General features: G+C 43.2%; 1 protein-coding gene across 1 annotated transcript in view; it reads left to right on the top strand.

The window, feature by feature from the left end:
* Positions 1-4,361: 4,361 nt before the first annotated feature.
* The window catches only part of LOC127009340 (zwei Ig domain protein zig-8-like), an 81,156-nt gene continuing 57,661 nt past the window's right edge, over positions 4,362-27,856 (top strand). The window contains exon 1 of the mRNA XM_050882309.1: positions 4,362-4,583. The gene's annotated coding sequence lies outside the window, so the exon portion shown is untranslated. The remainder of the gene's footprint in view (positions 4,584-27,856) is intronic.

Here is a 27,856-nt window from a genome sequence, read left to right as displayed (position 1 = left end):
CGTTCCGTTCGAGTATTTTAAGTGAGTGTGTCGCCGGATTTTGTAGATTGTGTGAGTGGGGACAGGAGTGAGAGAGAGAGTGTGTGTGGTGGTGTGTGATTGTGTGTATGTGTGTGTGTGTGTGTGTGTGCGAGAGAGATTGAGGGGAGGGAGGTAATAAGCGAGAGAGAGAAAAAGAGTTCGTCGACCCTCTCTCTCTCTCTCTCTCTTACACACACACAGACACACACACACACACACACACACACGTCATTGTACAGCGTTCGGGAGAATTTTCATCATCAATTGTGGAATGTTTGTCCCCTAAGAAAACAGGACGAAGAGGAGGAGGAGGAGGAGGAGGAGGAGGAGGAGGAGGAGGAGGAATTGAAGGGAGAACAAGGAGGGGGTTGTGTTGGCTCTGAGATGGAAGGGAAGATAGTGTGTGTGTGTGTGTGGGGGGGGGGGGGGGTGATTGTGGGTGTGTGGGTTTGCGTGAGTGTTTGTGCGTGGGTGTGTTTGTGTGTGTGTGTGTGTGTGTGTGTGCTTCTGTTTCTCATTTTCGTATTATGTTTATTTATTTCACGTCCTGCTTTTCTTTTACTTTCGTTTATTGTTTTTTCTGATTTCTTGAAGTTATGACTGCGTGTTGTTATTATTGTTGTTGTTGTTGTTGTTGTTGTTGTTGTTGTTGTTGTTGTTGTTGTTGTTGTTGTTGTTCGTGGTGTTGACCATCATCACCACCGCCACCACCACCACCGCCACAACCATCATCCTCCTCTTCCTCTTCCTAATCACCATGGAAATATATATTTAAAAAAAAAAATTAACGCAACCCTACCTCGCTTCCACCTACATAGCCTCCCTCTCTCTCACATCCTCCCCAAATATCTTCCTCCTCCTCCCCTTCCCCCACGAGGCACCCAGCTCACTCCCTTCTTCCCTTCCCCCTTTCAACCTTTTATTGGCAGTGGCTCACGATTTTTTTCTCCCTCGCCTCCTTCATGGGTTCAAAAGTTTCAGAGGTTCGGTCATAGAGTTATTGAGGCTTCGTTTTTCATAGTCTCTTAGGCCTGATCACGAGGGGGGAGGGGGAAGAGGGGGAGGGGGGGAGGGGGAGGGAGGGGGAGATGGATTTGGTTGAGGGGTATAGAGCGAGGTAGGAAAGGGAGAGAAGGGGAAAGAAATGTGAAGAAAGGGTGATGAATTGTCCAAGTTTTCCTCATAAAAAAAAAGGGAGGAAAAAATGTCTTTGAAATGTCTAAATATCTATATTAATCTTTCCCTCCCTCTTTTTCTCTCTCTTCTCTTTTTTACTCTCTTTCTCTTTAGAACATATGAACATAAGAACGCAGGAGTCTGCAAGAGGCCGGTAGGCCTGTACGAGGCAGCTCCTTTAAATCTATCCATTTATTAAATTTTATCCATTTATTGGTCTATCTTTTTATATATCTCCATCTCATTTAGTTTTCTTCTTGTTTTTTTTAGTTTGCTTTACCGTGAATCTCTTTTTTCAGTTTTATCACTTCATAATTACTCTGTCTTGCTTGTCCTTATCTGGTGGTTTCATTTTCTATCCACATACCTTCTTATCTTCCTCACTATTCCCTTTTCTTTCAATTACTCCTCTATATTTACCCGTTTAGTTTTAACCTTAACACACCAACATATATCTTTCCCTTGGGTCTATGTATTCCGTCCACATACCTTCCTCTCTCTCTCTATCCCTACCCACCTACCTTTCAATTACTTATTCACGTTCCTACCTATGTCTACCTGATTATCTATTCAGGTCCCATCGACGTCGTATGCAAATGTGTTTCACTACATTGTTCCTTGGCTGGGGAAGTAGTGAAGAAGGAAGGGAGGGAGTGGGAGTGACAAGGCGGAGAGGAGGAAGGAAAGGCAAGGTATGGGAAAGGATACATAGGAGTAGAAGGGACAAGGATAGGAGGTTTCTAGAAAGTCAGGTAGGAAAATGAGGGAAAGAGAAATAGGTTAATGAATTAGAGGAACATTGGAAGCTGAAGGAGAAGGCGAAAGTGAGCGGGAGAGACAACAACAGGAAGAGAGAGAGAAAAAAGAAGAGAAAGTGAGAGAGAAAACCAGAAGGGAGGAATTGAAGGAAAGTAAGACGAAGGTGGGAGGTATGGCAGGGATGGTCGAGGAAGAGAGGGATGTAAGAAATAGAGATATACGTAAAAGAGAGAGAAGGAATGAGGGTAGAAAGGAGAGATGGAGGGAAAAGAAGATGTAGAGAAGGAAGATACAGGAAAATGTGAATGGCAAAGGAGAGGGAGATTAAGATGAATGTGTAGAGAGGAGAGAAGAAAGAAAAGGAGAAGGGAGGAAAAGAAACTAAGGCAAGGGAAGTAAGGAAAGGAATTGGAGGAAAGAGGAAAGACACAATAAAGAGAGAGAAGGAGGGAAGGGAAGGAGAGTGTTAGAGGTCAAGAGAGGGAGGGGCAAGGCATGGAGGAAGGAAGGGGGGTAAGGAGGAAAGGGTGGAGGAATGGAAGGAGGAAGAAGGGGATGAACACGGAGGAAAGGTTGAAGGTCCATGATTAATCTTTTAAGCATATTCCCTCCTCCACCCCCTCCTTCCTCCCTCCCCAGCCTCCTTACTTAACCGCCGCCACCACTACCACCAAAACAGCAATTCACCAACTAACACTTATAACCACTACCACTAAAATCACACCTCCCACAGAATTTGACCTCTCTTTTGTACACTCTTCTGAACTCTTTTTTTTTTATAGGGGCAGTGTTTAGTGGGCTGTTTTTCTCATTATTACTTCTTTTTGCTCTTGAGCCGCTTCCTTTACTGTAAAAAAATACACCACCGCCACCACAAACAAGAACAGCAACAGTGACATCACGGCAGCCATCACCGTCACCACTATCACCACCATCACCACTATCAACACCACCACCACTATCAACACCACCACCACCTCCTGACATCATTCCAGCTTGCACTTCACAAATAAATAAAAAATAACAACGTCCCTAAGAGAAGTAAAACACATTCATCTAGGGGCGAATGAGCAACTTTTAGCCCTCGTCGACGATAACCATAAATATAAAAACCCAAATATTTGCAACAGCAAGCGATGAAATCCTTGTCGGCATAAAAGAGTATAATTAAAAGATGAATAAATGGATAAACTCTTGAAGGTCAGGTGATATATCTAGCATGAACAGGGGAGAGAGAAAGAGAGGGAGGGACGTAGCAACACATCTTGTCTGGAGGGGATAGATAGTTCAATTGTGTTGCCTAAATTTGTGTTTCATCTTCAGTTTTCCAGATGGCAGTGATATGAAAATCGGTACTCACGTGATTTTACAACTCTTAAAGCCACATCAATCCTCTTAACGTAGACATATTAGACACGGGTACGTTTTTTAGGCCTTTTAAGCTTTTATCCAATAAGCTACCACCTGAAGGAAGCATGATGTCTCACTTGTTTTCTTGGTTACTGAAATGTGAGTAGTACAATCCGTAGAGTTCTTTTCGCTGGTAGTGTAAAGAAGCTTGGGATTACGGTTTACTGTGTGTGTGTGTGTGTGTGTGTGTGTGTGTGTGTGTGTGTGTGTGTGTGTGTGTGTGTGTGTGTGTGTGTGTGTGTGTGTGTGTGTGTGTGTGTGTGTGTGTGTGTGTGCGTGTTTGCGTGTGTTTGAACGCTGGTGACTGGCTTCTGTTTTCCATATGCAAGGCAGGTACCCAGGTGATGTAATCTATACGTGGCGATCTTGCAGACGAGCGTGTTGCGGGGAAGGTTTGGTCATCGCACGTTCCTTCCCGGTCAGCTCAGGTCGTGCGAAGCAGTGGCCATAGCGAACAGGGCGAGGAGGCTCTTGATGGCTAATGGATGTGATTCTCAATGGCGCGTTGATACTCCAAGGTGTGAGAGAGAGAGAGAGAGAGAGAGAGAGAGAGAGAGAGAGAGAGAGAGAGAGAGAGAGAGAGAGAGAGAGAGAGAGAGAGAGAGAGAGAGAGAGAGACATAAATGCTGTCTCATTACTATCTTTTAACTCTTATCTTCTTATTTCTTTGGAACACGTGCATAATCACCCACCCCACCCACTCTCTCTCTCTCTCTCTCTCTCTCTCTCTCTCTCTCTCTCTCTCACACACACACACACCCACAGGCACGAGTCAGCTGTAGTAGGGTGTTGGGTCAGGACTACCGAGAGGAACGTTATGGGTGGAGGCGGGGTGGTGGAAGGCTATGCAGGGTGATAGAGGTGGCAGGGAGGCAGGCAGAATGTAGGCTAGGCCGGTCTAGGCTGGTCAGGTGCTGAGGACTCGCTGCGCAGGCTCGGGGCGGAGGTGGTGCCTGGTGGTGGTGGTGGTGGAGGGCGAGAGCTGGCCGGCCTGAGCGCTCACCGGGGAAGGGCTCACCGTCTCACCAGTTTCACTCAGAGCGTCGAGGAAGGTGGACGTCAGCGTGTGTTCTCTGGCACCGCTGAGGCTCCCGTACGTTCCGCCGCAGGGTGCAAAGCTGCTGGAAATTGATAGCAGTCCTACCCCTGCCGAGTATTCACGTGGAAAGTACCGTGGCAGTAGAGACGAGGATTTTTGCCGTCTCAGAGAGTTTTGTGTAAGTAGAAAATAAATAAAAGTGAGTTGGTCTTGGAGTGAGGGAGACAAGACCATTCATTGCATTAAGACGTCTGTTGAGTCATTTGTTTCCCGTTCTGTGTGTCTGTGTTGAGTCGTGTGTGTTGCCGGGGACTGTGCCAGCAGCATTAGGGGCGGTGCCTGCGAGGGCCTGCCTGTCACCACGCCCGAGGACTGGGTGTGCGTGGCCAGCAGTGATGTGACCGAGTGTGTGTGTGTGACCGTATCAATGTGAAGGGACGCTGGACTAAGTGGATGTCATTACCTGCTGGACTCTATAGAGGGACGCCCAGTGTGTTATGTTTCCTGGAGTGAGGCGGAAACACGCAACTTACTACTGTTACTACTACTACTGCTATAAGACACACACACTCACACACACACACACACACACACACACACACACACACACACACACACACACACACACACAGGGTAATAAAACTTGGAAACTCGCCCATCACGTATTGTGGAAGCCTGAAGCATCCCCGAGAGAGAGGCTTCGTCGAGGCACTTGGCAAGCCTGGAAACGGGTCACCTCAGCCCAGGATATTGACTGGTGTGCCCTCAGGTGGTTCTCGCCTTTCGTCGCCGGCGGTGTGAGGGACAGAGGCGAGGGCTGGCGAGCATGTAAGGCAAGTGACGGCTCCTCAGGCTCCCTCCGGCTTCCACGCCTTCCCCTCGGTTTAAGCCTTGCTGGAGGTGTGGCCGCGGACCTTGAAGGGATATTTGAATTAATGCGTTGATCTGGTTTAAATTGTTTTGACTGTGTATGTTTTTTTTAACCTGTTTCCGTCAGTTTTTGATGCTTACTATTCTGGCATTCGTCTTGTCTTTAATCTATTTCTTATTTTTATTGGTTTATTTTTTTTTCTCTGCTTCCTCCTCTGTTTCATTCTGCTTTTTTCTTATTCCCTTTGCGTTTTTATTCTTTTTTCGTCATTCTCCCTCTCCTTCTTTTCTTCCTCCTCCTGCACCACCTCGCGTCTCCCCTCCCATAATTTCATCACGCTCTCTCACGACTTCTCTCTCACTTGCTTTACACGAACACTCGGCGGGAAGGAAGTGTTTCTGTCGCGCCAAATTGAACGCGGGCGAAGGGATGGTGACACGCTCCTAATGCATCACGGGAATGCAGATTTATGGCGCGCGCAAAAGAAGGAAAAATCGAGGCAAGGAACGTGTGCGTGCGTCTTTTATTTAGAAGTGTGCACGTTTTTCTGAAGGTAATTTGTCATCTCGGCGGGTGTCGGCTGCTGGTAGGGACGGATGGCGGGCTGGCAGGCTAGTTGGTGATTCCCCTCCCTCCCCTTCAACCTCCTCCCTCCCTCTCGCCCTCTGCCTCCCTCCCACTCTTCCTCTCCTGGTGACACGGGCGAGCAGAAAGGATCGCCACCTACCCAACTGTTCCTCTACTTGACAACATCCCCATCGCTGCGAATTCCCCGCCACGACGCATTCCATTTCCCCAACACGCGATCTTCTTCGGTTCAGACGAGACGAAGGGACTCAGATATCAGCCCTGCAGGAGAGTTGGGCCAAGTTTCGGGAGTACAGGAGCCAAACTTTCTTCGCTGACATCCTTTGTTCCGGCCGAAGAGGGAGGGTGAGTTGAGGTCGGACTTCCTCTTTTTAATATTCGTGAGGCACCCTTTGTCTCTCCTTGTTTACACTCGGGGCGGCTCAAGGCTGTGATGGTGTATTGGAGGAGGAGGAAGAGAAGGAGAAGGAGAAGGAGAAGGAGGAGTTGAAAGAGGACGGCGAAAGTTATTGAATGAGGAAGGAAAGAAATGGGAATGAAAGGGAAGGGTAGATGCCTCACATTCTATATTCTTGGTGGAGGGAAGAAGAGAAGAAAGAGTAGGAGGAGAAGGGAGAGAACGTGTAAAATGAAGAGTTGTAGAATGAGGAAGGGAAGGGAGAGGGTAGCCATCTCCTGTTCTATATGCCTTGTGGAGGGAAGAAGAGAAGGAGGAGGAGGAGGAGGAAAACGTATAGAAGGAAGAGTTAGAGAATGAGAAAGGGAACGGAAGGGAAGGAATGAGAGGGAAGGGTAGCCATCTCCCTCTCTCTATGCATGGAAGAGGGAAGAAAAGGAGAAGAAGAAGGAGGAGGGGGAGGAGGGAGAGAACGTGTAGAAGGAAGAGTTAGATAATGAGGAAGGGAATGGAAGGGAATAAGAGGAATGGGGAACCATCTCCTATCTATATGCCTTGTGGAGGGAAGAAGAAGAGGAGAATAAGGGGAGGAGGAGGAGAAAGAACGAGTAGAAGAGAGAGTTATAGAATGAGGAAGGGAATAAGAGGAAACGGTACCCATCTCCCATTCTCTAGGCATTATGAAGGGAACGAAGGGAGGAAATTCGTAGGCCTCTCCAATTATTTAAACATATTGGAGGGAAGAGGGCACACAGGCTTGTCCCCAGAGGAATACAGAGAAGGGAGCAAAGGTTAGGCACAAACTTCCCTTCTCTAGGCATGAATGAAGAAAAAAAAGGAAGGGAGGAAAGGTTTAGATTCTCCTATATCCTTATCAGTTTATTCTGTGCATGATGGGGAAAATAAAATAAAGGGAAGTTTAAATTCTGCTCATTTTTTTCTGGGGATATAAAAAGAAAGGGAAGAGGGAGAAGGAAGGAAGGATATGCATCTACTCTCCCTTTCTTTGGGCATATAGGATGAAATAATGGAAAAAGAAAAGGGAAAGAGAAGATAAAAGAAGTTAAAGCATCTCTCCTCTCTTTGGCCATATAGGAAGAAATAAAGGGGAGGAAAAAGGGCAAGAGAAGGGAGGGAAAGTTAAGCATCTCCCCTCCACTTCTCTGACCATATAGGAAGAAATAATGGGAAGGGAAAAGTGGAAAGAGAAAGGAGGGAAGGTTAAGCATCTCCCCTCCCTTCCTTGGGCGTGTTGAAGGGCAAAAAAAAAGGGGAAGACACCACCTCGCCCCATCTCTAGGCCTCTTGACCTCTTCCCCTTCCCTCCAGCAGCTCCGCGGAATCCGAAACTTCATCAAAGGCTTCTTGTGGAGGGGCGCCTTGAGACCCCTGTGGCGGACGTTCCCGTTACAGAAAGGCACGGCGGACCTACGTCATGCTAGGGTGTGTGTGTGTGTGTGTGTGTGTGTGTGTGTGTGTGTGTGTGAAGCGTACATCAACAAGCGTGAGTGATGGGCGTTCAAAGGTGTCAGTGAGGAAATGAATGCTTCGTTTTCTTCACATTATCTGGAGTGTGAGCCTTTAAGTTAAGGTCCGAGGGGAGGCTTGGCGTTGACGGAGGCAGGGCCGTGAAGCAGAAAAAGGGGGCGGCGGGGACTGGGAGGAATGGGGGGTGACAAGGACAGGCTCAGCAGGATGGCAACTGATACTACTGACACTACCAACAACGCCCCTCCTCTCCATTCCTCTTCCTCCTCCTCGTCCTCCTCCTCCTCATTCGCCGCCGCCCTCCTGTCTCCCGCCGCACATGATTACAGGCCAACGCTGAGCTATTGCGGCCAAAACGCTCACTGGGGAGGAAACTTAGTAACGAACGAGGCGCACTTTGTTATCGGGATGGGAAGCCGAGTTCATTTCTTTATATATATTTCGTCTCCCTGCAATCATGCTCCCGAGTTTGAGACCCTGCAATATATACAGTCACTCGGGTGGATTGTGCTCGACGGAGGGAGAGACGCTCAACGCTCGCCTATCTCCGTGTTATTGGGATGGGAAATTGATTTTTGGAGATGATTTGTTCTGTTTGCGTGTTTCTGAAAAGTCGGGGAAGTTCAAGTAAACCTGATCTGTGGGGTAACGTAATTAAGTGAGGCGTCTTTGGGACATTGTTCACTGGATTTTTTTTCCTACAGTATGGGTCGCAGCTTAAGGGGAAAAAGCAGAGACAGCAACAAATATGCCCGCTAAACTCTGTTCCGGCTAAAGAAAAAAAGAACGAGGCACATTGATCGTTGGATTTGTACATATAACTTATTTTTTCATGTTTTCAGGTATGAGATATGACAATAAACAGTCATCTGAGAGTAGGTTTAGTGAAAGAAATAGGCACATATGATCCTAAATCGTTATTAGGTTGGGTAGTCGTATTTTCTATATAATTTTATTTCCTGGACTGTTTCCAAGGCAGAGAGATTTAGCAGTAAACTTTTATTTGGCTGGAGTTTTAGAAGAAAATAAAAGGGAGAAGCTTTTAAATGACCCTTTGTGAGATTTACCAACAAACCGTTATTTCGGAGGAAACTTAGTAAAAATATCAGGCACAGATGTTATTTTTTATTGTGATGATTTTATCCCCATTCCTTTTTATAGTATCTTAGCTTCCTATTAATTGATTTTATATATGTGAGATTTATTTATTTATGTACTTGGAAGGAAGCTTAAGATATCGAATCAGCACTTCTATCACCAGAACAAACTACTTATCGCGCTATGTTTAATAATACTTATACATCTAGTAGCAAAAATATCTTACCAATATCTCAGTACAATCTAACATTTATCTTTTTTTTTGTAGAGAGAAATGTTCAACTCATCTTTGTCAGCAATTCAGTAACATTCACATTCATTCGACCTTTTCCTGTAGTTTCTTCTTTTCGAATAGTCAGGTTTTTTCCCCATATAATAACTCGCCAAATAAACGTTTCCTCCTCGTCTGAGACTCACCAATAAACAGTCATCGGGGATCAAAAACGTTCTCGGAAATTCATGGGAAGTTACATAGATGGGCGAGTTTATTGGCGAGGCGAGTTGCAAACTTTTGATGGAGACGACGTTCCGTTCCTGCTCCCGGAGGCCGAGACAGACAGACAAGGAGGGGACGAGGAACATGCCGGGTGTTGTTGTTATTGTTATTGTTGTCGTTGCTGTTTCTGTAGTTGTTGTTGTTGTTGTCGTTGCTGTTTCTGTTGTTGTTGTTGTTGTTGTTGTTGTTATTGTTGTTGTTGTTGTTGTTGTTGTTGTTGTTGTGCCGTTGACATGAGTTCTGAGAGTTATAAATGAAGGGTGTGTACATGTGTGTGTGTGTCCTATTTTTTTGTTTGTTTGTTTTCGTTTTTATCAGACACGGCGATATAAAATGACAGCTAGTGCGCTTACAACACACACACACACACACACACACACACACACACACACACACACACACACACACACACAAACGCACAAACTAACCCCCAGAAAAGAACCAGACAGATAAACACTAAACTTAACCTCCCAACACAGAAAAAAAAACACAAAACAAAAACAAATAAAGGACTAGACAATAAAGAAAAAATAACGAAGATCAAATATCGAAGTGACGTGCGTGTGTGTGAGGAAGGGAGAGAGAGAGAGAAAGAGAGGAAGTGAGAGAGCCACCGTCCAACGAGGCTCTGAATGACACTAACGACCCTTCTGTAATGTTCATATGGGCAGGCGAGGGCAATTATTCTCCCCACAGGAGGCAGGAGGCAATTCACCGGGCGGCGGAGGCGAGGCAAAGGAAAGGAAGGGAAGGACAGGAAGGAGGGTGGGACGAGTCACAAACACACACACACACACACACACACACACACACACACACACACACACACACACACACTGCTGTCCACAAGAGAAATGAAAGACCTAGCTTTGGCGGCGTCCCTTATTACAGACACGGACAAAGGGAATCGCGGAGGAGGTAGAGGACGGGATACTAAAAAAGGAAGTCATTATTGCCCTTATTGGCTGCGCATGTATGAAGATGGTGTCGGGGGGGAAAAGGGAAGGGGAGGGAGAGGAGGGTGGGGAGAAATGGTTGGAGGGAAGGAATCAGGGAGGGAGAAGGAAGGATTGTTAGGAATAGCTGGGCGTGTCAGGCTATGTAGGAAAGAAATGAGGGAAGAGGAGTGGGAGGAGGAGGAGGAATGGGATGAGGATGAGGAGGAAGAGGAGGAATTAAGTGAGTGTTTGTATGTGTTTTTGTGTGTTTTGTTAACCGTATTACGAAGTTACTTAATCATTTCTTTTTCCCAATGTGTAAAGCTCAGGAGTAAAAATAAGTAAATATAAATCAGAAAAAAAACGAGTGTGTGTGTGTGTGTGTGTGTGTGTGTGTGTGTGTGTGTGTGTGTGTGTGTGTGTGTGTGTGTGTGTGTGTGTGTGTGTGTGTAAGTTATTTAACCGTCAAGGGAACACTGTGTACATATAGGCATTAGCGTCACCGTAAATTCTCACCAGAGGCCAGAACTAACGCAAGGCAGACTGCAGATGGTCGCCTTGATGACTGTTCGTCCGTCCGTCGTGGTGCGTTATATTCCAGGTCGTTTCTCTCTCTCTCTCTCTCTCTCTCTCTCTCTCTCTCTCTCTCCATCACATATATACACGTTATTTTGGTCATTATTCATTTATTTGCGTTTAATCCTCTTTTCAGTTGTTACTTATGAAAAATTTAGTGTCAGAAAAGATATTATTGTGTTTTCTTAATACTGATCCTCCGTAAAATGAGTAAAGGGGAAAATTATGGACCTTTTCCTTTTTTTTTCTTTTAACATTCTTTTTTTTTCTTTTTTTTTTGAGGGGGTTGAGAGAAGGTTGAGTTGAGTGGCAAATCAAGTAAAATCCCAGTTATATAAAATAAATGTCAGTTGTCGTTGCTGTGTTTGTGTTTTACAGTGACCTTTTCTTTCGTCCCATTTTCTCTACGGTATTATTCATGCGTATTCACCAAAGGCTTTTACAGAAAAAATCTTAAATAATAAAAAAAAAAACGTATCTCCGCTTCAATATTTTTCTTCTTTCTGCCATTAATGATAACACTGTCTTTCCCTTTTTGTTTATATATTTCTAAAGCATTTTTATTCATATTCCTTCTTTTATTTCACTCTTGCTCATCTTTCAGACTTTGATATTAATGTTCTGCTAATATATTCCCATTACTCTTTTTCTCATCTGCTTCTTATGTGTGTCGGGGTTATAGTATTGCTAAGTTATAGCAATTTTACCCCTCCGACTCTACATATTTAGCAATGCTTATAAATATTTTTACACCTACTTACAATGTTATCTTAAAAAGGTGTCGGTCATATTTAACATTTATCTATTTTTTGTAGAGAAAATTGTCTACCTCACCTTTGCAATCATTCCCGAAACTTTTTCATTTTGCATTTACAGAGCATTCTTATGACACTTACGCTAGTCTTTGTAAAGCCTAAAACAATACTTATCGAGAGGTTAATCTGGTATAGAAGAAAATATAGCCTGTCTTCGTCCCAGCTACATTCTCATAACATCAATAATCACAGTCATTTTCACTAAGCTTGTTCAGAGCGGCCATCTCCAATATCTCGTCTACATTCTGGCGACATTTTTATTCTCTCCCTGTTTTATTGCACTCGGTCAAACCTCAAGGGAACTTTAAGAAAATGGACCTTTCCACGTTACCTGCTGCAGAAGAGAAAGCCATCCGTCTCCAGCTCCGATTCCCACCACATCCTCATTTCTTCTCCTTTCCATTACACTCCATCAAAATTTTTAGTGGAACTTTAAATGGAGTTTGTTTTAGTTAAGAGAGTGTCATCCGTCGCTTTCTTATCCCCGTCTACAATCCCGCAGCGTTTTAATTTCTTGTCCTTTCCATTATCCTCGATCAAATCTTTACCGAAACTTTGATGAAATAGATTTTTACAGGTTTATCTGATATTGAGTAGAAAGGCATCCTACTCTCTAATTCCTCGTCTACATTCCCTCAACAGTTTCATTTAATCTCCTTTTTATTACGCTGGATCAAATATCAAGGGAAACTTTTAAGGAAATTGATTTTCAGGGAAACTTTAGTAAAATGGATATGTACATGTCTATCTGATATAGGAGAGCAAGTCTTTCATTTCCTCGTCTACAGTACCGGCAACATTTTCATTCTCGTTCGTATTACACTCGATTAAATTTCAAGGGAAACTTTTTAAGAAAATTGATCTTCAGGGAATCTTTAATAAAATATATCTGTACAAGCTCATCTGATACAGGAGAGCAAGCCATACGTCTCTTTCTTTTCCTGGTCTACATTCCCGGCCACAATTGCATTCCTTCACTTTTCTATTACACTTTATTAAACCTTTACGCAAACTTTATCAAAACGAATCTTTACAAATTTATCTTGTATAGAGGAGCAAGCCACCCATCTCTTTCTTTTCCTGGTCTAAAAAATTCCCAGCCACAATTTCGTCTCTTCCTTCATTCTATTACCCTCGATCAAATCTTCGGGGAACCTTTAAAAAAAAATCTTGTCAATAATTTAGCTGACACAGAAGAGAGAACCATCCATCCTATTCTTTTCCTGCTCAACATTCCCGCCACATTTTCCTTCTTCCCTCCTTTTTATTACCCTCGGGCTAATCTCCTCCAATCCCCTGAACACTGTAGTTGCTTCACCATAATCTTCTACATCGTAATTGTCATCTCCGCGTCGCCGAGGGAAATCCCCCTGGCCAGGCGCGACAGTTATTGCGTAGGGGAGAAATAAATATAGAGTAAGGGCACTGAAAGGAAATGGGCTGCGGCGGTGGCAAGTTTTCTCCTGGCTAACCCTCGGGTGTTGGAGATTCTGGTGGTGGTGGTGGTGGTGGTGGTGGTTGTGGTTGTGGTGGTGGTTCTGAGGGATGGTGCGTTAGGCCCGAAGAGAGATAGGTACATAGATTGATCGATAGATTGATATATAGACAAATAGATAGAAAAAAAAGGATTAACGATTCAGTATTGTTCCGTTTCCCATTGTGATGTAAGAAAAGGAGAGGCTGATTGGCTAGTCGAAGTGAGACAGAGTGTAGCGCATAGTTACAACTTTCAACGATAGGAATTATGGTTTTAAAAGACTCTTAACCGGTAAAGTTGATTGGATTGACCTCTGAAGGAAGATAATTTAGTGCTGTTTCGCTTCCTAGTTATACGTGAGAGAAGGAAAGAGTGCATGGATAGCTTGGCACGTGTTGGCTCTGTGATACTCATGAACTTTAGTCTTTGAAGTGAAATGGTAAAATGGTATCATGATGCACTTATACTGTATATTTTTGTGAGAGTTTATAGTGAGCCTGATTATCAGGTGGCACTTAACCTTTTTAGAGATATAGAACGTTGGCATATTATCCATCTATTTACCTATCTATCTATCTATCTATATATCTATCTATCTGTCTGTCTGTCTCTCTCTCTCTATCTATCCATCTATCTATCTATATCTCCGACACCTTGTTTTCTCAAGGGAACTTCTTCCAAGAGAGTGGCCGCGGCAGAAGCGTCTCCAACTTCCCTTGTTTCGCCAATCCATCTTCGCAGCGTCAATCCCTCGCCTGCGACACACTGTCTCTCTCTCTCCCCGATACTCGTCCACCCTATTGACCCATTACACTGGTGGTTCGCCCTCGACACTCTCTCCTTCAATTCTGCACAGACTTCACAAGGTTATCCTCATTCATATTACATGTCCAAACCATCTCGGAGTACCCTTTGCTGCGACACACCCACACCAGCAAAGTTATTATATATTTTCCAATTCTTCATCTATATACTATGAAAGAAGGTAATTTAATGTTCTACGAGTTGTATTTATTGAGGGAGGGTACAAAGTGATGTTGGTTTAGAGGTAGCACGTGAGACTTTAGAAATCTGGACGGTTAGGTTATTTATAGCACCTTTTTCTAATTTTCTCGGCCGTTTCAATTTATACCATCTGAAGGGAAGTAATTGAATGTTTTGCCACACTGTAATACAACACGGTACGAGATTAAATTAGTTCCTTTCAAAGCATATAAATGGAAAACCTACAATTTATATATATTGCGTGAGGGTTCTCGGTGGGTCTGAGTTACTGGCGGCACGTGTCCTCTTGGTGTTTGTGAATGTAGGTCGATCAAAGAAAGCAGTTGTCTTCTTTAACTCTATCTGATGTGTTGCGTTTGAGGAAAGAAGAAGCAGTTATTTAGGCTGGAACGTGAAGTCTTTTTAAAATCAAGAAGCCTACATTAGTGAAAGTAATATAAACAAATAGAAGGTTTTAGATATGCCTCCTATTTGATTAAGTTGTAGAATGAAAGGGGAGCTGTCTGTCGGGACATGATGAAATTGCATTGCCATTGAAAAGTGAATTATTTAGTGTTTAGTGTTCGATGCTGTTTTATTTATTTTTATTCCTAGTAAAAATTGGCTTTCGATCTGCACTGAATAGTAATGTTTTGTAGTAATGTTCGATTGTTCAAATATCAGGCTCAACGCGATCATCTTATTCGCAGATCAGATTCAAATACAATTGTATTGACCGAGGGTTGGCAGTTATTGTGTACTTTCTCTTGTAATTACTTGTTTCTCTTTGTGAATGGAGTCATGGTGAGTGGCTGTGATTTTTTTTACATAGAATAATTAAAAAAACAGCTGAAATATTTCACTTTTATTGATAGATCAGATTTAAATACAGTTCATTGACGTTGTTTAATAATTTTATGATAATATTTCTTTACTATTACAAGACGCCATATTGAACAAATGTTTGGTGTTAGTGGAAAGATATAATGTGCAAAATACTTCACATTTAGCAACGAATCTGATTTTTTCTCTCTCTCTCTCTCTCTCTCTCTCTCTCTCATTCATCCCTCACACCTCATCGCCTCCACACCCTGTACCTACCTTGCCTTAGCGGGAGTTATGGCCTCAAATTACGTCTCCTCGTCAGGTATTTATGGCCGCCGTATGTCACCTGCTTAATATCTGTATCCATCACACCTGTCGTAATGGACCCTTTAGTGTAGGTGTGAGGGGGGGACCGGAAGGGGTAGGTGTGTGTGAATGTGTCACGAGAATGTCTATATACCTTTGTTTGCCTCTGTGTGTGTGTGTGTGTGTGTGTGTGTGTGTGTGTGTGTGTGCGACTTTTATTGTGTTCCTGGAAGTCGTAAACGCGTAGAAATATTAAAACGCCTATGCACACACACACACACACACACACACACACACACACACACACACACACACTAACACTAACACTAAACGTTCTTTATTATTACATAACTCTCCCTTTCCAGTTTTTATCTTCTCTTACATTCCCCACATTTTTTTTCTTATAATTATGTGTGTGTGTGTGTGTGTGTGTGTGTGTGTGTGTGTGTGTGTGTGTGTGTGTACTCGTCACCCTCTTCATTTCTCTTCCTCGCATCGTAACAGGCCACGCAACCCTCCTAATGGTGCGAACACACGTGCTTTCAAGGGTGTGATGAATGGTGGCCCCTCGTTATAGTGTTATGCCCCCTCGACTCCATCCTGCCTGCCTGCCGTCCCCTTCTGCCCTTACCTCTCAGACCCCTCTATCTCTAACTTGCTCCCCTTACTAACCCCCTTTAGTGTACTGCTTTTATTGCTACTATTGTTACCTCATCTGCTGCTACTTCTGCTATGGAAATCACTCATACTCTCCCTCTCTCTTCTACTACTTCCAGTAACTGCTCTATTGGTTACTACTACTACTACTACTACTACTACTACTATTACTATTACTACTACTGCTACTACTACTATTTCTACAACTGCGAAACTAGCACTATCATATCACCATACCATAATTTATCTACACCCATTTTTGTCACTATCACCACTATCATCACTACCACCACCACCACCACCACCCCCACACTATACATTACATCGTTATCACAGCAACATCACGCCCGCACTGTCCTCCCTATTATTACCATCATTACTCTAAATTTTCCCCTCGCCCTCCCTCACCATCACCACCACCACCACCTACACTCACCACCGCCAGTACTGTTATTATTACCTCTGTTATTACTACTGGCAGGACCGCAATCACCTGCACGATCACCAATACCACCAACACCACCACCACCAACAACAACAACGACAGTAACAATAATAACAACAATAACACTATCAGTAATACCATCACCAACCCATCCGCCAATATTAATATTGATAACAATAACAAAAACATGAACAGCAACAGTAAAAACGTGAAAATTATCTTTGTTGACGTAGATGTATTTTTGTTATTATTATTATTATTGTTATTATTATTATTATTATTATTATTATTATTATTATTATTATTATTATTATTATTATTATTATTATTATTATTATTATTATTATTATTATTATTATTATTATTATTATTATTATTATTATTATTATTATTATTATTATTCTCTCCCTCCCAATCATTTTAATCGTGACACACACACACACACACACACACACACACACACACACACACACACACACACACACACACACACACACACACACACACACACACACACACACACACACACACACACACACACACACACACACACACACACACACTAACACATAAAAAAATATGACGAGTGGCAATATTTATTTACTTCCTTTCGATAATACAAAATGAATTACCGATGAAAGACAATATTTTTATAGAAGGCAAAGAAAAGAGGTGGCTTCCCTTGTGTCATTAGACAAAAGTAATGAGAGAAAAACAATAGGGGAAAAAGAAATAAAAGCTCGAAGGTACTGGAGAGAAAGCGAAAAATTGGTGAGGAAAATAAATAAAAGAAAAAAGGTGGAAGGAATTGGAGAGACGATGAATATAAAGAAAATAAAAGAAAGAAGAAGAGAAAAATAGGTTGAAGATATTCGAGAAACGACGAGGAGAGGGAGTAAAAAGGGAGAGTAGGAAAAAGAGAGAAAAAAATGTGCAGGTATTGGAAAGACAAGAAGGGAGGGGAAGATAAAAGGAAAAAAGAAGGGAAAGGTCGATGGTATTATTTCACGTCAAGAGAATGGAAGAAAAAAGGAAGGGAAAATAATTGAGAAAAGAAATAGGACTAAAAAAAGACGAAAATAGAAAGTGGATGTGATGAATGAAAGAAAAGAAGAAAATAAGAGAAATACGAGGGAATTGAAACGAAAAAGACAGGAAACAAAAATAAAAATAAAAGTGAAGGGGGAAAAATTAAAAAAGTGTCAGGAAAAGAAAAAAAATGAAAAGAAAAAGAAAAAATATGAGACAAAGAAAGAAAAGGACATTAGAAAAAAGTAGACGAAAAATGAAAAAGGAAATAAAGAAAAAGCCTAAAGACATCAGATGCCAGAAAATTATTGGAAAAAAAGAGTAAGATAAAAAAAAGACAAAAAGAGAAAGAGAGAGAGAGAGAGAGAGAGAGAGAGAGAGAGAGAGAGAGAGAGAGAGAGAGAGAGAGAGAGAGAGAGAGAGAGAGAGAGAGAGAGAGAGAGAGAGAGAGAGAGAGAGAAGTTATGGTAAAAAATGTAGTGGGAGTCTTTTTTGCCCTGATAACTTTTGGAATGTACCCCACTTCTATCTTTTTTGGGGTTTTACTTTTTCTTTCTTATCTTTTGGAGTTATTGAGGTAGAAAACTAGTCTGAAGAGGGGGGAGGGGAGGGGAATCTCTCTCTCTCTCTCTCGTAGGAAATAGATCTCGAAAGTTATCTAGAGATTGATGCTGGGGGGCGTAGAGAGAGAGAGAGAGAGAGAGAGAGAGAGAGAGAGAGAGAGAGAGAGAGAGAGAGAGAGAGAGAGAGAGAGAGAGAGAGAGAGAGAGAGAGAGAGAGAGAGAGAGAGAGAGAGAGAGAGAGAGAGAGAGAGAGAGAGAGAATGTCGAGAGGGCTGAGAGGCAGGGTTTGAGGGAAGTACAAGAGGGAGGAAAGAGGGAAGAGATTTTAAATAGAGAGAGGAAGGGTGAGGCAGAGAGGAGAGATCTGAGAGTAGGAAGAAAGAGAGGACAGAGGCAATGGGAAAAATTGAGAACATGTAGGGAAGAGGGAAGGAAAAGTAAGAAAAGTAGATTCGTCTCTATATCACACGTCTTCGTTATTCCCGTTATTCTTATTATACATATACACATGCTCCCCTTCTCCCCTCCCCCTTCCAACACCTTTCCTTTCCTGAATCACCTGTAGTGTTACTTACCTTGAGCCAGGAACCTTTAAACGCTGCCTGCTAACAAAGCCACCTGTTTAAGACCCAAGAATCTCAGCTCAACCCTTACTTTTTCTCCTTCATTATGACGTTTATACCTCCGCAGTCTAATTTAGTACTCAGAATGCATCCCACTATTGTTGTATGCCATTGAAGTACCCCTAGAATATACCACTATTGTTGTACGCAGGTTGAGTGCTCCTATAATACAGTCCACTATTGTCGTATGCTAAGAGGAGTGACACGGGTACGAAAAAAAGACGCTGTTCGACTGATTAGGTCCCCCATAATCTTTTTCTCCGGGGTAAGCTTCGGAAGGCTCGCAAACTTTTCTTCGCGTGGATCAATACCGGCTTTTTCGAGCTACTTCTGGCGGGATCTGGAAGGAGGTCGAGGCTTCCAGGAGGACTTAGCGGCCAGTTCATGCTCAAGGCGCGCTGTGATGAGCCTCCAGCCTCGTCGCATGTGCCTGGATGCCGTAATCCGGATGGCCGGTAATCACCTTGTGTGGAGCCTCTCAAAAGCACTTCAAACAGGCGCGCGTGTGTCGAGGAGGCGTGTCGTTAGGGCGGCCTCCACGTTGCCTCACTCAGGGCTAACGAGGTCACTACTGAGGACATGACGAGGGCACCTTGGGAACCACGATTACCCTGTGCTGGTATCGATTTCCTAAATGTCTATATTTACTCACCTGTGCTTGTGTGAATTCCCTAAAGCGCCTTCCTTCGTCTGTATGTCCTCCTGCCTACGACATTCAAGAGGAGAATATCAAGACACCTCCGCCCGATACTGACCTCTCTGGTGTATCGTCTCTTTTTTATTTATTTTTTACTTTTGTCGAAGCAGCGTCTAGCGTGCCTCTTTGTTGCTGTATTTGCTTTTTGCCTTTGAGCAGCTTCCCTTGCTGAGAAAAAACTCACTGTAAACCATAAATTTAGATCGATAAATAACAATACCTCTCTGACTACTAAAAAGCATCAATATATAACACAGTAACGTCACAATCTGATTCCTTGTACAGTCCCTGGAAAACAATAGAAACAAAGAAGAGAGTCAGAAAAAAAACGAACCTTTTCTAGATAACATCCGATACAGAGAAGAAAGGTTCGAGATAGGACTACTGCTATCTGACACTAACGACCCGGAGGAAAGAAACCTTAGCACAGCCGATGAAAGAAAGAGTAACCAAGGAGAGTCACCACTAGCCGTAAGACTATCAAGAGAGCACCAGCCAAAGACGAATTACTAAGGACTTGACTGAATACAAGTGTCTATAAAACGATTGTCGACGTAGACTAAGCCAACCTAGAAGCAAGGCCTCCTCATCAATACCTATAAAAGCTGATAGGTTAAATAAAAAAAAGGGTTGGAGTTAGTGTTACCATGCAGGGAGGGTTAGGGAGAAGGCTGGTTTTCTGGAGCAGTCTAGTGTATGAAGAACTTTATAGTATATTTAACTCCTCCGTCCTTAAGTCTGATTTGAAGCTTAAACGCGGTCATTTTCAACGGAATGTGTAAAGTTGTGTTTTCTCGCCTGGTTTGAGTGTGAGTCATGTGGATTTGCCGTCTAAGGAATTTTCTTGAACTATATTTCCGCGTCCTCACTCCAAAATCCTGACTTCGGGGTGATTAATGGTCTTGGCGCCGCTTAGAGGGAGAAGTATAGCTTTTGTGTGACTTCCCCTCCTTTGTCTCTCCAATACCTTCAACTTTTTTCTCTCTTTTATCGTCTCCCTTTTATCTCTTCTCTCTCCTTGTCGTTTCTCCACTAGCCTCAACCTATATCTATTTTCTTCTTTTCTATATTTTTCGTCCAATTCTTTATCGTCTCTCTAATTTCATCCAATTAGTTTTTCCTTTACTTGTTTTTCTTGCTCCTCGTGTCTCATCTTCTCTCCAATACCTTTCATTATCTTCTTTTTGCCTATTGTTTTTCTCTTATTTTCTTTATCTAATGGCCTTTGCGATTCAGCGTTTGTGCAATAATAACTTTTACTAAACTCATGTCTGTATGAGGATAATACGTCTTTTTTTTATAACCTCTGCTGGATAGATTTCAACCCTTTGCCAAGACTCTATTCTTTTCTGTATAACGCATCTTTATATTACATGTCTACCCTCATGTCGCTTTGAGGATTAACGTTCCCGCTTTCAGGATGGGATGATAAGCTCTGACGTTTCTATACCGAGGGATGTGACGGAAAGGAGTGTAAAGAAACCCGTGAACGAGCCCTCAAGAAACTGATCTCTTCTTCCGACCATTCAGCATCTCCAGTCTTAAGTTCTACTCGTCCTTGCTAGTGTGTTTAGACCATGGCTGTTGTGGTACGTTAAGAAGATATAGAAACCATCGACTCTTCCTATATATTTCTTTCTTTCTCTCTTTCATTCATTCTCTCTCTCTCTCACTATTTCTCTCTTTCTCCCTCTCTCTCTCATCCAGATAGATGCACATTGAGCTTCCGTCGTCACTTTTATTCCTGTTTTGCATGGGAGTAAAAAGTGATGTTTCTATTCTGGTACATTTCCGCATTTTTCCTCGCAATCTGCAGTGAGGGTGAGGAATGGACAACACACATACGCACACATAAACACACACACACACACTCTCTCTCTCTCTCTCTCTCTCTCTCTCTCTCTCTCTCTCTCTCGTTCGATCCAATCAGTGGGGCAGTGACTGATGTGGAGGCAGGTAGAGAGAGAGAGAGAGAGAGAGAGAGAGAGAGAGAGAGAGAGAGAGAGAGAGAGAGAGAGAGAGAGAGAGAGAGAGAGAGAGAGAGAGAGAGAGAGATTGAGAGACTGAAGGGTGGTGGTTGCAGACGATGGAGAGAAGAGAAGGAGGAGGAGAAGAAGGAGGAAGAGAAGAATGTAGGGGACGAGAGATACGAGTGGAAGAAGAGATGGAGAAGGAGGATGTAGAATAGTGCCACATAGAGGAAAGGGGAGGAAGTGAGGGACAGAAGGGAGGAAGGGGAGCGCCAGACTGTCACAAAGGGCCGCCGCCTGGTCACCTTCCCTTACGGCGATTAATTGCTGCGGTGACCACGAATGCCGCTGTTATGTTCCGGCCTCCCCCCCTTCCCCTACCCTCCATCCACCACCACCACCACCACCTCCTCGACTTAAGCCACTGTGCCCTTGTTATTAATATTGTGATGTTGGTGGCGGTGATGGGACGTGTAGTTGGTGGCGCTACAGATCAAACAGCAATGGATGGGCCGCGGGGGAAGGGAGGGTGTGTGTGTGAGAGAGAGAGAGAGAGAGAGAGAGAGAGAGAGAGAGAGAGAGAGAGAGAGAGAAAGTTGCAATGAGTGTGTTTATCTATATTATTTTTCTTGTAATCTTGCAGTTCCCATGTTTATTTTCATTATTCAGACACACACACACACACACACACACACACACACACACACACACACACACACACATACACTCATAAGCGAGGTGCAGGGATCCCTTTTGAAGTTTATGCAGACTCATCATTTCGTAATTGGAGTAAACAAGAACTGACCTATTTTTTTCGTGGGCCATTTCCATTTCGTCAAGGCTGCCATTTATTTTTTATTACTTCATTTGAGGGACTTCTGGACTGACTGACTGACTGACTGACTCTCTCTCTCTCTCTCTCTCTCTCTCTCTCTCTCTCTCTCTCTCTCTCTCTCTCTCTCTCTCTCTCTCTCTCTCTCTCTTCCTCTCTCTCTTCCTCTCTCTCCCTCTCTCCCTCCCTTCCGGCGTTATATATAGACATTAAATCATTACGTCGTGACGCGAACTTAATTAGTGAGACCAGCGATGTTTTTTTTCACTCCCAAGAAAGTTTTTAAGATGTGTTTATTCTTTTTATATTTTCGTGTTTATCTCGTTTCAGTGTGTAAGGGGGAGGGAGGGAAGGAGGGATCAGTATGTGTGTGTGTCTGTGTGTGTGTGTGTGTGTGTGTGTGTGTGTGTGTGTGTGTGTGTGTGTGTGTGTGTGTGTGTGTGTGTGTGTGTGTGTGTGTGTGTGTGTGTGTGTGTGTGTGTGTGTGTGTGTGTGTGTTTTAAGAGTTAGGGTTTCTGCAGGTGACAAGAAAGGGACGCATCTCTCACATTTTTACTAGGAACGAGGAATATAAAAAAAGCTAAATTAATATGTATAAGCTGACGTCGGATGCAGAAGGGATAACTAACATGTCTTGTATTGTTTGTTTGTTGTTGTTCCTGCTCGTGTTGCTGTTGTTGTTTTTGTTATTGGTGTTGTTGTTGTTGTTGGTGGTGGTAGGTTGCTTAGTTTGCATATAGTCATTAGCTTCATTAAGTTTGTATAGTCATCTTTCTATTTATATTCTCTACTTTCGTGAACGTCATTGAAATATATTGTTATCCATTCGTTCACTGCATCAACTTAGATTTTTCATTACCGTATTATTATTATTTTATTTGTTTGCATTAATTAACTGTATTAGTATATGACATTAATCTTCTCCTTCCTTTCCACATTCCTTTTCATACATCCTTCCGTATTCTTCTTCTCTTTCTCTTCCTCCTCTGTCCTCTCTTCCTTTCCCCTCTCTTTCCTTTTTATCTTCCTCCACTGATATCCCTTCCTTTTCCTACCCCTCTTCCTTCATATCTTCTTCCACTGGTATCCCATCCCTTCCCTACCCTTCCTCCTTATCTTTTTTTCTCATGATATACCTTCCCTTCCCTACCCTTCCCCCTTAGCTTCCTCTTCTGGTCTATCTTCCCTTCTCTCCCCCTCCCTCCTTATCTCCCTCCTATGGTATACCCTCTCTTCCCTACCGATCCTTTCCTTCCTTTTCTTTCCCTCCCACACCTCTTATTATACCCTTAACTCTACTCCTTCCTCTCTCCTTCTTCTCCATCCATATCCTTACCCTAATCCTCTTCCTCTCGCAGCTCCCTCCCTCATTTACCTATTTTCTTGCATAACTTTACCGCGTCTTCATAACTTCTTTCGTATTCGGGAGTTTCATTATTTTTTTCTCTTACATACCTACACTGCATCACGTCTCCCCACTTATAACTTTTTCTTTTATCTCATGCATTCCTTTACTTTCTTTTAACTTTTCTTTGCACAGGTACGCAATTACATAATTTTTTTTTTCTGTATTTCAGCCTAAATGTCGTTAGTTTTTGCGTTTTTACATTTTTTTTCTTCAGCAACTTCATTAACTTATCTTATTTCCCTCCCTGGTTAGTACGTGTGTATGGCAGTTTTAAGTTCCTTCCTCGCATTCGTTCACTGCCTGCCTGCTTATTCTTTTTAAATGCCTACACGTCGCCAAGCTCATGCGCCTTTACATTTTTTTCGTATTCGTTAACAATATTATCCTTTTTTTTCATTTCCCTGCGTACGTGTGTAATGACAGTTCTAGGTTTCTTCCTCGCATACATACACGCATTTCTGTATTCATTAACTTCATTAGGATCTTTGTATCATCCTTCGTACGTGTGTTATGGCAATTTTAGGTTTCTTTCTTGCAAACTTATACACTGACTGCCTGACTGCCCTCGGTTTCCGCGCGTCCCCGTGGGCGAGGCAGCCGTGAGCAAAGCATTTCTTTATTCACTAAGTTCATTACCTTCTTTTTATCTCCCTGGGTACGTGTGTTATATCAATTATAGGTTTCTTTCTAGCATACGTACGCGTCTTGGCTTGAGTTTCCGCGCGTCCCCGTGAGCGAGTCAGCCGTGAAGAGAGCATGCCTACATTCATTAACTTCTTTCTGCGTACGTGTGTTTAAGGCAATTATAGGTTTCTTCCTCGCCTACGTATACACTGCCTGGCTGCCTTGGGTTCCCGCGCGTCCCCGTGAGCGAGGCAGCCGTGCGGGGAACATTGTGGGGGATCGATGCGGGCGCGGGGCTGCAGCTTGTCGGGCGTCACGGGAAGACGAGAACTGTCACGCCACGACACACACGCGAAGGCTGGAAAGTGACGCACAGGCACCTTCTTTAATCAGTTCCTGGTACACACAAAAGAAGGAACTAAAAAACTTGACAAGAAACAGGCTCACGAAGACACGGAAGCAACTTTTTAACTTGGCTCAATTCTGTTTCTTTTCGCTTTTTGTGGGGTTAGAGTGAATTTTCCTTTCTTTTTACGCCTCCGTCCGTGATGAATGTGGGTGTTATTTCAACTAAAAAAAAAACAGGACAAGAAAAAGGCTCGCGAAGACACGGAAGCAGCTTTTTAACTTGGCTCAGTTCTGCTTCTTTTCGTCCTTGGTGTTGGTGGTGTGAATTTTCCTTACTTTTTACGCCTCCGTCCGTGATGAGTGAGGGCTTCTTTTTGCCCCTTAGTGTCTGCGGAAGGTGTTATTTCACCACCCGGATCACAGGGTCGCCGGCAAACTGTGACATGCTACCGAGGCTCACCTGGTCCATTTTCCTCAGGGTTTATGTATACAGAGCATCACGTCCTGACTGACCGACCTCCTTTCGTGGTGAGAACTGGGCCATGGAGGATGTGTCGTAGGCGTGCTAATACGTATCCTCAAGTTATGATGAAAAACCCGAAGGAAGGCAAAGATAAAATTACTTTGTCTTCAGGTTCAAGGGCCATATTCTTAAACATTTCGGCGCCCAGGCACGCATATTTGACGCGGTTTTCGTATTCGTTTTGGGCATTTCCACCAGTAGTTTAAAGACCCTGGTGGTAGTTTGACCCTCCGTATGTACCATGAACCAAAATAAGGACTCATCAGAACCAGAGTGATCTACTTTTAGGCCTTTGGAAATAGAAGATGTGAGAGGCGGAAGTGTCTAAGAATATACAGACCCGGACGCACTATGACATGTATGGAGCAGGTGCTACATAAAAAAGAAACTTCAAACGCTGTGAGTATAAAAAGAAAAGTCTCTTCTGAACATGGAACGCTGTGTAAACTATTTTTTCTTCCCTCAAGAGGATGATAGGTCACGGTAGGATATTCTCTCTCTCTCTCTCTAAAAGGAAGAAGAACAAGAACAAGCAGAACAAGAGAGAGAGAGAGAGAGAGAGAGAGAGAGAGAGAGAGAGAGAGAGAGAGAGAGGAGTGGAGGAGGAGGAGGAGTGAGGAGTGAGTGAGAGTGAGAGAGAGAGAGAGAGAGAGAGAGAGAGAGAGAGAGAGAGAGAGAGAGAGAGGACATACATGGCTGTCTTTTTTAATTACATGGTCAACTTCTCAGGTGTGTATAATTGGCCAATCACGCAAGTTCGCCATATCAGACTTCACATAACTGGTGGACACTGGCAAAGGCTAGCTCGTACTGGTGGCGACTGGTCTTGAGGGGGCGGAGCTTACTTACCACGTTAATACACTAAACAGACTGATCCTGCTCATCCTTTTCTACGGCAAAGGAGGCTAACGATTAAGCTTTCAGAATGGGATGATAAGGTCTAACATTTCTATTCCGAGAGATGTGAAGAAAAATAAAGCAAAGAGAATATGTGAAAGACCCCTCAAGAAACTGATCTTCCTCCGATCATTTAGCATCTCGAGTCTTTGCTTTCACTCAAGGGCAAAATACAAAATCATCAACAGAAAAGTCCGCTATACGCTACTCCTTACTTCCTATTGCCTGCATGGATCTGAAGGGGAGATATATTCTTTTGGTTTCATATACTTTCATTTCTTTTGCGTTTTTTTTAATCATCCTTTATAGTTAGAGAAGACACCAGTGATTCTGTTTTCCTTTTGCCGTGTTTAAGAAGAAACTTGAAACGCGTGAAGTATTGGATATCAAGAGGGTTCCAGTTCCCTCCACGTGCTGGCTGGATCAATAGAGTATTCTTGGAAGCGGCGATTGAATCTTAATAATAGTAATAACAGCAGGAGGGGAGAAGGGAGTTTTGTCTCTCCCTCTCTCTCTTACTCGCTCGCTTGTTCTCTCACTCTTTCGCTTGCTCGGAAGGAAGGTTGCAATAAAATTTTCTTCCCCATTGTCTGGGCCTAAGAAAGGAGCGCAACAGCACGGCAAACAAGTTCAGCGGGAGGCACAAAAAGACGCAGTACAATGGCAAACAGGCAGCGCTGAAACAAAGACGGGGAAAGAGGTAAATTGTAGACTGCAGAAATACCCCGAATACAGTTAGCATATATAGGAATGTAGAGAGATTGGGATAGTAGAACACACACACACACACACACACACACACACACACACACACACACACACACACACACAGACTGACTTACCTACACCTAACTACCAACCCACAACCCCACCCCCCCAAAACATACACATACATACACACACACAAACTGACCTATCTACACATACACACACATTCCAACCCACCCACACCCACTTAACGAAACACACAAACGCAGACACACACAAACATACAGGTATGTGGGTGGGTCGTTGCTTGAGGCGTTATGAATGAGGAAAGGGAAACTAATGGGTATGTGTTTGTGTGTTTGTTCAGAGATGGAGGAGTGACAAGAAGGGAGCGAGGGAGGACGTAGCCTTTGATGTTTTAAGCAGGCTGAGCAGGATAAACGGGCTGTAATAGGGGAAGGATGGGAATGAGAAGATTTATGGAGGGTGGGAAGTGTTACTCGCTGGGACACACACACACACACACACACACACACACACACACACACCTACCTTGTTTTCAATGTACTGTCTTTATCTTTCTTCTCCCCTTCCTCTTTATCTCCTCTCTTCTGCGCCTCGTTAGTCTCCATACTCGCTCGCCTACACTCTCTCTGCTCCTCCTTCCCTTCTTGTCCTCCTCCTTCCCTTCCCTCCAGACTAAACCTCGCGCTGAAAGACTCCGATGCACAACTCTTTTTCTCAATGAACGCGAAGACTTGGCACACGATCCATCTCCTTCAGTGTGTACCTCAACAGACTTGACAAATGATATATTAATCCAGAACAACAACAGCAACGAGGAATGCAACGCGCTTACTACATGAAACTAAATGTGATACAAAACTTTTTTTTCTCTTAATTGGACACATGAATACCTTTGTTTCCGATAGGTGATTACATTAACAACGCTCAGATTAAGTCAGGAAATATTAGCGAGGAATAAAATGTGCGTGTGGCGAACTCTCTATTTTTTTTGTGGTGGACTTTATTTTTGTTGTTTCATATCCATTTGTTTGCCCTTGACCTTCCTCCTTCACTGTAAAAAAAAAAATACTGAAGCACAATATATACACGATACAAATATATTATAATTTTGTATGTATTACCTTTCCTTTGACCTCAACATGTTATACTTTTTTTATATATGTGTGATAACTGACTGCGGTGGTGGGCTTGCTGGTAATAATAGAACCTTTTCACTTTATTTTATTACATATTAGAAGTAT

The sequence above is a fragment of the Eriocheir sinensis genome, chromosome 40 (assembly GCF_024679095.1).
Source record: "Eriocheir sinensis breed Jianghai 21 chromosome 40, ASM2467909v1, whole genome shotgun sequence".
NCBI lineage: Eukaryota > Metazoa > Arthropoda > Malacostraca > Decapoda > Varunidae > Eriocheir > Eriocheir sinensis.
The sequence above is the reverse complement of the archived record's forward strand: the minus strand, read 5'-3'. Positions and strand labels throughout refer to the sequence as shown.